Genomic DNA, 11,173 nt, shown 5'->3' on the forward strand with positions numbered 1-11,173 from the left:
TCTGATGGGGTGCCACGCCCGGGCCCCCAAGTCTATTCTCGATATTGCCTCTGGTCGATTCTCTTCTAGTCAGTTGGCCAATTAGCCGTCTTCCAAATTTCCTGGCATAGAAAAGTAAGGGTTTCCAGTGCTTCATCAGCTTGTTGAAACATTTCAATTGGTAATCTATCAATTCCTGGAGCCTTGTTTTTGGTTGTTGCTTTCAATGCAGCTTGAACTTCTTCCTTCTGCACCATTGATTCTTGCTCATATGCTACCTCCTGAAATGACGGAATGCTGACTAGCTCTTTTTGGTACACTGACTGTATATTCTGTCTTATTTTGATGCTTCCTGCATCCTTCAATAGTTTGCCCATGAACCTTTTAAGATGGCAACTTGAGGCTTGATTTTCTTCTTCTTCTTGAGTTCTTTCAAATCCAGAGCTGCTGAGCATGTTCTCTTTCAGTTTTCTAATTCTAAGTCTTTGCATGTTTCATTCTAATAGTTGGCTTTGGGTGCTTGAGCTGCCCTTGGAAATTTTCTATGCAGTTCCTTGAGTTCATCCTTTCTTCCATTTGCTTTTGCTACTTTACCATAAAACCAATTTTCAGAGGCTCCTCTGACATTCACTTTGATCTTTTCTTTCTTTCCTGTCTTAAAAAATATTACTCGGGGATTAATACATATATCATTCCATAGTTCCATCACATCAAGAAGTATTGTACAATCGCTACCTCAATCAGTTTCCAAACATTATTTTCCTTCCTGCACTCCTCTTTGCTTTAATTTCTTTCTCAGTAGCTCCTTTGGTTGGTGCATACATTTGAATACTAGTTTTATTGACTAAATTTGCTTGTATGAGGATGGATATTATTCTATCACAGACAGCATTTTACTTCAAGATGGATCTTAACATATCCCTTTTGATGCCGAAGGTGATGGCATTCCTCTGGAATCAGTCATTCCTGGCATAGTGAGCCCTAGGGTTTTCTGATTGAAAATGGTCAGTACCATTATGTCTCAGCTCACCAATGCCCACAGTGTTGATCTCCAGGCATTGCGTTTCAATTCTGTCAACTTCCAATATTCCTAGATTCATACTTTGGTACATTCCTCGTTCCAATTATTAATTGATGTTTGCAGTTGTTTCTTGTGTCATATCAGCAAATGAACATCTCAAAGATTTTACTCCTTCAGGTTTTACTCCATCCACATCATTATGGTCAGCTCTACTTTGAGAAGGTGGCTCTGCCTCAATCATATTTCGAGTGCCTTCCAACACAAGTAGCTCATATTCTGGCACTATCTTTGGCAATGTTCTTGTTCTGTTCATGAGATGTTCAATATCTGACAGTATTTTGATGATATCCATAATTTTTTAGTTGCTTATTCCTCTGAAGTGGACAATCCATCTTTATAGTCTATTATTTGGAAGCTTTGCTGAAATCTGTTCATTTTGGGTGACCCTGCTTGTATTTGAAATAGCAGCTACTTTGTTGCCAACATCACAGCCACACACAAGTCACTATAGTATGACAAACTGACAGACAAGTGGAGGCCAGATACACTAGAGAAATAAAATCAGTGATACAGGCAGATACAGATATCTATGTATAGATATTAGGTGTAGCTATAGATGTAGATACATAAGTAGAGAAGAGAAAGATAATCTTATATCGAGAAAATCACTCACATAGTTGTAGAAACAAGCAAGTCCAAGTCCAGGCAGATTCCAAGTCTGTGGGTCAGATGTTAAGCTGGAAATTTCTTTTGACTTGTGTTGTTGGGGGGCTGATTAACCCAGGAATGTCTGGAAGCTCACAGGTTGCAGGGCTGGATGAATCCCACATCAGGCTGGTAACCGCAGAAGTGAATGAATTCAAGGTTGACAAGGCAGAGAGTGGGCTGTTGACGGCGTCCAGGATTGGGAGGCAACATGACAGGGCCTTGATTCAAGTACAGAGAACTAGAGGTCAGTGAACCAGAAGCAGGTTCCAGACTCAGCAAAAAGTAAGCAAGTTTTCCACAGGGTCCACAGACCACCCTTCTAAGGCCAATGATTGCATCAGGCTGTGATCTCAGTCAGGGTGGTGCATTCCACCCTAATCCTTTCCCATCACAGAGGCTTACAACTGGTTGCCTATGATTATACTCTATTAGGTCAGGCCACGAGGGATAACTAGTTGTTAACTACCAAACTGCTAAGAACTCTGATACAGCCAGGTTGATACAAAACCTTAGCTAGCACAATCACAATACACATTAATGTGCTAATTCTCTCAGCAGTCCTTCAGGGGGAAAAAACCTTGTTAGCTTTATTAAATCTGTATTTCTGAAATTTGACTACAATACTTTTTTATGTTCTTTGTGTAAAATACCTGTTAACATACTGTACCACCCATGTTTTGTGGACTGTATGTTGAAAAATGTTAACTTGTAGAATCCAAAGTGTAGGGTGGGCACATGATAAAATGTAATGAATCTCTTTATTATAAGGGCATGAGGGAGACATTTGAACTTCTCTAACATCACAAGGGGGGAGCTGGAGAATGACAATCACCTTAACCCCGATTCCTATGAGGTGGAAGTCAATCAGATCGACCTATACCCTCCAATCCTTTCATTAATTCTGACACCAACCATTACCCCTACTTCCACAAAGGGAATTCTCCATCTCTCTACTGTGTTCAGTAATGCGTTACAATGGTTACACAGAACTTGCAGACCACGCTCATGGTTCTGAGATATATCAGGGAAGGAACAGGTCAGAATTCATTATCAGGAATGCTCAGGATACAGGTCTGTGATCAGGACAGCTATCTCCCAGCTGTATCCACAAGCATGTCTCTTTTCGGCTCTTGGCCTCTCAGCTGTGTAGCATTTTAACTCCTGCCCTGCTTTGGCAAGTGTTACAGAGCTTTTAAAATCCGGATTCTGTGCCTAGAGCATGTCACTCTGCCGTCAGTCTTGGTCTGAAGAAGCCAGTGTTACAGACTCATTTTTAACTCTCCCTGTAAGGGCCGACCAGCAGTTCTTTGCCTCCTGCGAAACGGAGTTAGTGCAAACATTTTGGATCAAAGGATGTGTTTCACTCCTGGCTCTGCTTTCTTAATGGTGGAGAGATCCCCCGCCCACCGCCCCACCCCTTTTTTTTAACCTCTGGCATGCCTGATATTAAGCCTAGAAACATGGCAAAACTATTCAATACACATGTCAGTGTACCATATTTCTTATTTGCATAATCTCATCCCACAAGAGTGCCATGTGCCTTATTTACATAATTACTAAGCTAACCAATCCCTTTGGCCACAGACACCCCACATTTTCTTAGTTCTACCAACTCATGTGCCGGCGGCTACAAAGACTGTAGCTAGAAGTAGCATATGACGGAAGCCACTGCCCTGCACTTCATGCTGATAACTTTTATATTCCTGGGACAGGGATTTGCAAGTTAGAGGGATGTACAATCAAGGAGAAACAGCAGCATACATAACCTTTACTGGAACCATATGGAAACATTTAATTATATTTTCTATTGAAATATTATGCCCTCAAATTTATGCAATACCAAGGGAGCATATAAGTAATCTGTAGTCATATCCTAGGTATTTCAAGCAACATAATCGACCTTCTAACCTAAATAAAAATGTTATTGAATAATTCCCCAAAGTAATATTTCAAACACATCTGCTAAGACTTACAGATGCCAATACCTCCCTTGATACTGAGGTCTTCAATGTGGAGATAACAGCCCCGCTCTCAGTTGTCCTCTGCTGCCAGCGAGTAGCCCTTCTAGAACTTCGCTGATGACACACGCAGCCTCTGGATCCCTGTCCGGTTCCTTTTCTCATCGGCACAATTCCCATGCACCTGTGAAGTAGGCTTTATTTAAATAAACCTGAGTACTGAACCGTTGGAAAGCTAAAACATTCAAGTTTGAAGAGGTGATCTGTCTTGGAGTGTTCTTGTTAGCAGGTGAACATGCCACAAGAGGGGCAATTTAGGAAGGAATTGATTTTGGTCGTCTTTAAGGAAAGGGGAAAAAATTCTAAGGAGATGATTTTTATTTTGTTAGTAAAAGAAGCTGAATGCTATCATTCCCATGTGTGGAATTTGAAAATTCTTGCTAATAAGCTTTTTGATTCCTGACTCAATAGTCTTTGGAAAAAATAATTTTCACATTCTTCTTCCTGGTTCCGTGTCTTATGAATGTGAAGCAATCAATGAGACATTACTTGTTTGAAGCTCCATTAGTGCAATTCAGTGGAAGATCAGAAGTCAAAGTTCAGTTGGAAATTGTGCTACACAACTAGGAGCAGTTTTGAAGGTGTGAGCGAGTCTTATTTTAATGTGTATCTCAGTGGATTTGTCACAGTCCATGTTAGATGGTTACAGTTTAATCTAATTTGGAGGCAAACAAGCTATTCATTAAATGCAAGTGACTATATTTTACCACTTTCCCCCCTCCCATGTCTTGGTGAGGGGCAGGAAGCACCCATTTCAGTTACTGATGAATGTTACCAAAATGTCTGAGTGATGGGTGCTGGTGAACTAACTTGGAGCAATTGGGAAATGAGGACAAGAAACTAGGGAAACTTCCAGGAAAGGAGCCAGTCTAGGGGTCCCCCAAAGCTGGATGACAAGTTGGAGTCAGGGTTTCGGAGCCCTGTGAGTACCTAAGGGAAGTTTGTCCACCCAAGGAAGGATTTAGAATGGGATGAAGGGTATGAATGCTGACTCTGTTTAAGTAAAAGCAGAGGCATTTATTAAAGGTTGAAGACCGTTCAATCTGAGGGCATGCTTAGTCTGCAACGTTTACCAGGGTTAAGGTGAACTGGTGCACATGGTTGATAAAATCAAGAACTAACAGGGCAATTTTGACTGGAAGCCTGCAAATTAGGAAAGCGGAGAATGATTTTCCATGAAGGTGTGTGTGTGTGTGTGTGTGTGGGCTTTGTGTTATGTAAACCCAATGCTGTTGAGTCAACTCACCCTCATAATGACCCTAGAGGCCTACAGTAGAAGGCGTCTCTGATGTTCCCAAGGCTGCAAATATATACAGCAGACTGCTACTTCTTTCTCTCACGGAAGAGATAGTGAGTTCCAACTGCAGACCTTTCTCTGGAAAGAAAACACTTAACCCACTGCACCACCAGAGATCTTTTATATGTGTTGATTAGATGAGATACTTACAGAATTAGTGACTCAAAGGGGTTTGCACGGTGATTATAGGGTGAGGATGGTAAGATAGCCCTTTTCTGACAATGTTGTTAGGTGATCCTACGCGCAGCCGCAGGAAACAGGCACAGTCCCGGACCATGCTCGCTATTGTTCCCTGCCTGAGCCCACGGATGCCGCCACTGGGCCAACCCGTTTGTGGAGGGCCTTCCTCTTTTTTGCCATCTTCCTCTTCACCAAACATGATGTCCTTCTCCAGGGACTGGTCTCTCCTGACAACGTGTCCAAAGGACAATTGCCCTTCTTGCCTGTAAGGAGTACGCTGGTCTTACTTCTTCCAATACAGGTCAGTTTGTCTTTTTAGTAGTCCATGTTACTTCCAATACTCATTTCCAGCACCACAATTCAAATGCATTTCTGAAAATACTTTATTAAAAATAGCTTCTCAGGCCAAATATTTCCTGAGCACTGCTGCCCAGAAGATTTCAGACAAGTCTTTTGTTTGGGTGTGTGTGTGTGTGTGTGTGTGTGTGTGGGTGGGTGGGAAATCCCCTTAGGATTGTTCTTTTGGGATTCTTCATTGGCTTCAAAAAATTTTCCATTTATATGCTTAAATCTACCTGAAGCTTAATGGCTGTGGGGGTTGTTGTTGTTAGGTAGCTTCCAGGCAGTTCCGACTCATGGCATCCCTATGTACAACGAAGGGAAACAGTGCTGTGTGCTGCACCATTTATCACACTTGTTTATTTTGTTTGTGCCCATTGTTGCAGCCACGGTGTCAATCCATCTCAATCAAGAACTTTTTCATTTTTTGCTGCCCTTCCACTTTACCAAGCATGGTGTCCTTTTCCAGGACTGGTCTCTCCTGACAGCATGTCCAAACTAGATCCAGTCTTGCCATCCTCACTTCTAAGGAACATTCTGGTTATAGTTCTAAGACAAATTTGTTCTCTGGGTAGCACATAGTCCTTTCACTATTTTTGTCAACAGCATAGTTCAAGTGCATCAATTCTTCTTTGGTCTCTTTCATTCATTGTCCAACTTTCACAAGCATGTGAGGCAACTGAAAATATCATGGTTTGGTCAGGGGCACCCCAAAATGACATCCTTTCTCTTCAACATTTAAAAGCAGTTTTGTGCAGCAGATTTACCCAGAGCAATGCATCATTTTATCTCTTGACTTGCATACACAGCATTGACTGTGGTTCCACGCAGGATGAGATCTTTGACAACGTCAATCTTGTTCACATTTGTCGCGATACTACCCATTGGTCCAGTTGTGAGGAGTTTGCTTTTCGTTACATTGAGTTGCACTCCGTATTGAAGGCTGGGGACCTTGCTCTTCATCAGCAAGTGCTTGAAGTCCGCCTCACTTTCAGCAAGCAAGGTTGTGCCATCTGCATATCGCCAGTTGTTAATAAACATTCTTCCAATCCTGATGCCACATTATTCTTCATATAGTCCAACTTCTCAGATTATTTGCTCCGTGTACATATTAAATAAATATGCTGAGATGCTACAACCCCGACTGATGAACACCTTCCCTGATTTTAAACCAGGCAGTTCTTTTCAAAAGAGCAAGTTTTCTCTTGATCCATGTACAGATTCTGTTTGAATACAAAGGAATGTTCTGGAAGTCCCATTCTTCTCAGTGCTATACATAGTTGTTTAAGAGCCATATGGTCAAATTCCTTTGTATGATCAATAAATGCAAGGAAATATTTTTTCTGGTATCCCTGCTTTGGGGCAAAATCCATACGATATCAGCAATGGTATCTCTTGTTCCATGACCTCTTCTGAATCTGGCTTGAATTTCTGGCAGTTCCCTGTCAATGTACTGTTGCCACCCTTGTTGAATAATCTTCAGCATAAATTTACTTGCATGTGATATTAATCGTATTTTTTATTGTTTAATAATGTCTGCATTCTGTGGGGTCACCTTTCTTTGAAATAGGTACAAATAGAAACCACTTCTAGGTAGTGGGTCAGGTAGCCATCTTCCACATTTCTTGGCATGGACTGATGCATGCTTCCAGAGCTTCTTCAGCTGGTTGAAACATTTCAATAGGTGTTCCAACAATTCCTGGAGCCTGTGTTTGGCTAACGCCTTCAGTCCAGCTTAGACTAATTCCTCCAGTCCCAGCAGTTCTTGGTCATAAGATATTTCTTGAAATGGTTGAATGTCAACTATTTCTTTTTGATATTGGGACTATTCCTTCCATATTCTTTTGATGCTTTCTGCATCATTCAATATTTTGTCCTTAGAATATTTCATTATTTCAACTGAGGCTCAACATTTTCTTTAGTTCTCAGCTTGATATTTGCTGAAGGTGTTCTTTATTTCTGGTTTTATAACTCTGGGTCTTTGCACATTTCACTATAATATTTTGTCTTCTCAGGCTTCCCTTTGAAAATTTCTGTCCACCCCTTTGACTTCATCATTTTTTCCGTTTACTTCCATTTGGTTGATCAAGAGCAAATTTCAAAATTTCTTCTGACATCCCCTTTGATATTTTCTATCATTTCCTTTCTTTTATTTTCCAGGTTACTAAAGATAGTATTTTTGTTTAATTTTTAATCAGTTTGTTGGTAGTTTTTAGAGATATCATAACGTTTCATAGTTCAATCACATCTTTCTTTCTGTATGATATTCTTGATTCCATATCACAGCTTGGTAAGTCATATTCCATTAATGTTCGATGAGTCAAATCTGTTTTTGAGATGTTCCAGAAATTCAAGTAGAATATACACATGGTCATATTTTGGTTTTCTTAGACTTGTTTTAGTTTTCTTCAACTTCATCTTTAACTTACATAAAAGTAATTGATGGTCTGTCACACAGTAAGCCACTGCCCTCGATGTAGCCGATGATATTGAACTTCTCCAGGGTCTCTTCTCACATATGTAGTCAATTAAAAAAGGTATTTGTGATAAAGAAGTCATTAGTCTCGCAAAATCCTGTCATGTAAATCTCCAACTTTGTTTCTATTGCCAAGGTCATATTTTCAACTCCTGTTCTTTGTTTCCAACTTTTGCATTGCAATGACCAAATAATTATCAATGTATCTTCATTGTATCTTTGATTGATTTCAGACTGAAGACATTGGTAGAATTCTTCAATTTCTTCATCGCTAGCTTTAGTGTTTGGTGCATAAATCTAAATAATAGTTGCATTTATTGGATTTGCTTCTATGCGAAAGGTATTATCCTATCACAGATAGCAGTGTACTTCAAGATAGACCTTGAAATGTCCTTTTATAAGATGAACGTGATGCCATTCCTCTTGAAGCTGTTATTCTTGATATAGTAACCCATATGACGGTCTGATTCAAAATGGCCAACACTATTCCATTTCAGCTCACGAATTCCAACCAGCTGTTCCACAGGAGAAAGATAAATCTTTCTGCTGCTGTAAAGATTTATGTTTCTATGTAAAGCAGACCAAAATGCTCACAACTGGATTAGGTTGAGCAATAGGTAACATAATGATAAATGGAGAAAAGGTTGATGTTGTCAAGGATTTTGTCTTGCATCGTTTATAACTCAAAACAGTTCCATAACCAGTGCACCTTTGGTAAAAGACCAAAGATTGGTATGTTTCTGGCAAGAAACCAGAATATAAGGATTTTGTCTTGCTTGATCTGTAACAATGCTCATGGAAGCAGCAGTTAAGTGATCAAACGACTCATGGCATCAGGTAAATCTGCTGCACAAGACCTCTTTAGAGGACTGAAAAGGAAGGATGTTACTTTGAGGACCAAGGCACACCTGACCCAAGCCAGGGTATTTTCCATTGCCTCATTGGCATGTAAAAGTTGGATATTGAATAAGGAAGACAGAAGAAGAATCAATGCATTTGAATTGTCGTGCTGGAGAAGAATATTGAAAATAATATGGACTATTGAAAGGACAAACAAATGTGTCTTGGAAGAAGTACAGCCAGAGTGCTCCTTAGAGGCAAGGATGGCGAGACTTTATCCTACATACTTTGGACATCTTGTCAGGAGAGAGCAGTCCCTGGAGAAGGGCGTCATGCTTGGTAAAGCGGAGGGGCAGCAAAAGAGAGGCAGGCCCTTGACACGATGGATTGACACAATGGCTGCAACAATGGGCCCCGAGAGAGGAACAATTGTGAGGATGGTGCCGTGTTTTGTTCTGTTGTGCATATGGTCTCTAAGGGTTGGAACCAACTTGATGGCACCTAACAACAACAACAACAACAATATTTACATCTCAGAAACCCACAGGGCAGTTATCCTCTGTCCTAGAGGCCGCTATGAGTCAGAATTGACTCAGTGACAATGAGAACTTGGAATTTTCATGTCGGACAGAGGATCAAGAAGCTACATCTACAGCAAGCAAAGACAGTACAAGCAGGAAGACCAGCTGAAAGGAGGGCGATTGATTACATCTTCGGAGAAGGGGTATTTGGGTGGGGGCTGAGAATCAAGGGTCTCATAGTTCTGCTTTGTCTCACAGGAGCTGTCTTCTCCAAATTCGATTTTTCAGACTCCCTTGCTCCTAGGCGTCCAGTTAGGCTCTGTTAATGTGGGGCAGTGGAGGACACTTGGAGAGTGAAGAGAGGGCCATTTGGTTGTCGCCTCTGCAGTTTCAGCTCTTGCTGCTGCCACCTCCTTGTCAGGACAGCTCCTATTCCCAAGTTCAGAACCTGGGCTCCTTTTGCTGTCAGCTGAAGGCTTGGTAGGCCGGGTCTGATTACCCAGGAAGCAAGGGAAATATGGGTTTACTTACTTATTGACTTGTAGTTAACAGTTTCACATTTTTAAACTGAAACATGAAAGATTCAGCTTCTAGGTATGGCTGGCATCAGCCTTTTTTCCACCCTCACACCACCTTCCTACAAAATCAAAGCCTCTTTCCTAATTGATAATTCCTGACAAGGATGGTGTGTCCACACAAAGATATAATGGAATTCACCTGACATTGTTTGCTATCGATTAGTAAGTAAGCAAAGTAAGCCTGTGCTTACCTTGTTTATAGGGTAATTCACCCCTGGGTAGCTGCTTCCTATGGGTTGCTTCAGAGGCATTGTTTTCAGATTCCTATCCGTTCACCATCCTATTCTGCTTGCATCTTGCTTGTGTAAGGACTAATGAAAATGGAAAATAAGAGATTTTAATTCTTCATATCGAAAATAAGGGAAGGAACTCTCTTCTTTTCTTGATCTTTCAGAATTCACTTTAAATAACTTGTAAAGTCTTTATCTTTGGAAAGAATATAAACCGAGGATGTATCCTGAAAACCTAGGAGCCATCTCTTTTAAAATGTAACCATCAAGGAAATTCACACCCTATATTTCAGTTTGTTAGAAGGAGATTAGCATAATTTCAGGTATCTGGCTTTAAAGGTATCAGAACAGTAGCAATTTTATCTTGAAAACATCAATGTAATGGGGGTCTGTCCTTCGGCTACCTAAAAGGTCAGATTCCTTTCTGTCTTTGCAATCTCTAGCAAATTGTCCATGATGCATTACATTCTACTTTAGAGTTTATTTCACAATAAAACAGCTCTTTCTATTCTATTTTTGTGGAGAGGATCTATGGGTTGGGAATAGATTTTGATTTTAGTAATGTTTCACAACACTTGTTCCAATAATTTATATTATCTGCCTTATATAGATTTCATATAGACTTTACATAGACTTCAAAGACATTTGCGTTTGTGCTTCTTGGTTTCCATGTCAATGGATATCTCAAGGACCTATTTATGTATTATTTATTCTTAAATTCCCTGGCTTAGCAGGGCCTGGCACATGTGAGTTTCACAAAGTCGGTATCAATGAATAAATGGATGAAGTGGGAGGTGGGCCAAGGCGCCACATCAACTTTTGTCTGTCAGGTCATGCTTGTGGTTAAAAATGCTCCTGATCTGTACACTGGTACAGATAGGAACTGAAAATACAGGGAATTCAGGGCAGATGAGCCCTACAGGACCAGTGGTGTGAGTGGCAAAACAGGGAGAGTGGGTAAGAAAGAGGGAACTAGTTACAAGGAA

This window comes from Echinops telfairi, unplaced genomic scaffold, assembly GCF_000313985.2.
Source record: "Echinops telfairi isolate 266 unplaced genomic scaffold, ASM31398v2 ScPeMD7_3533;HRSCAF=4204_0, whole genome shotgun sequence".
Lineage (NCBI taxonomy): Eukaryota > Metazoa > Chordata > Mammalia > Afrosoricida > Tenrecidae > Echinops > Echinops telfairi.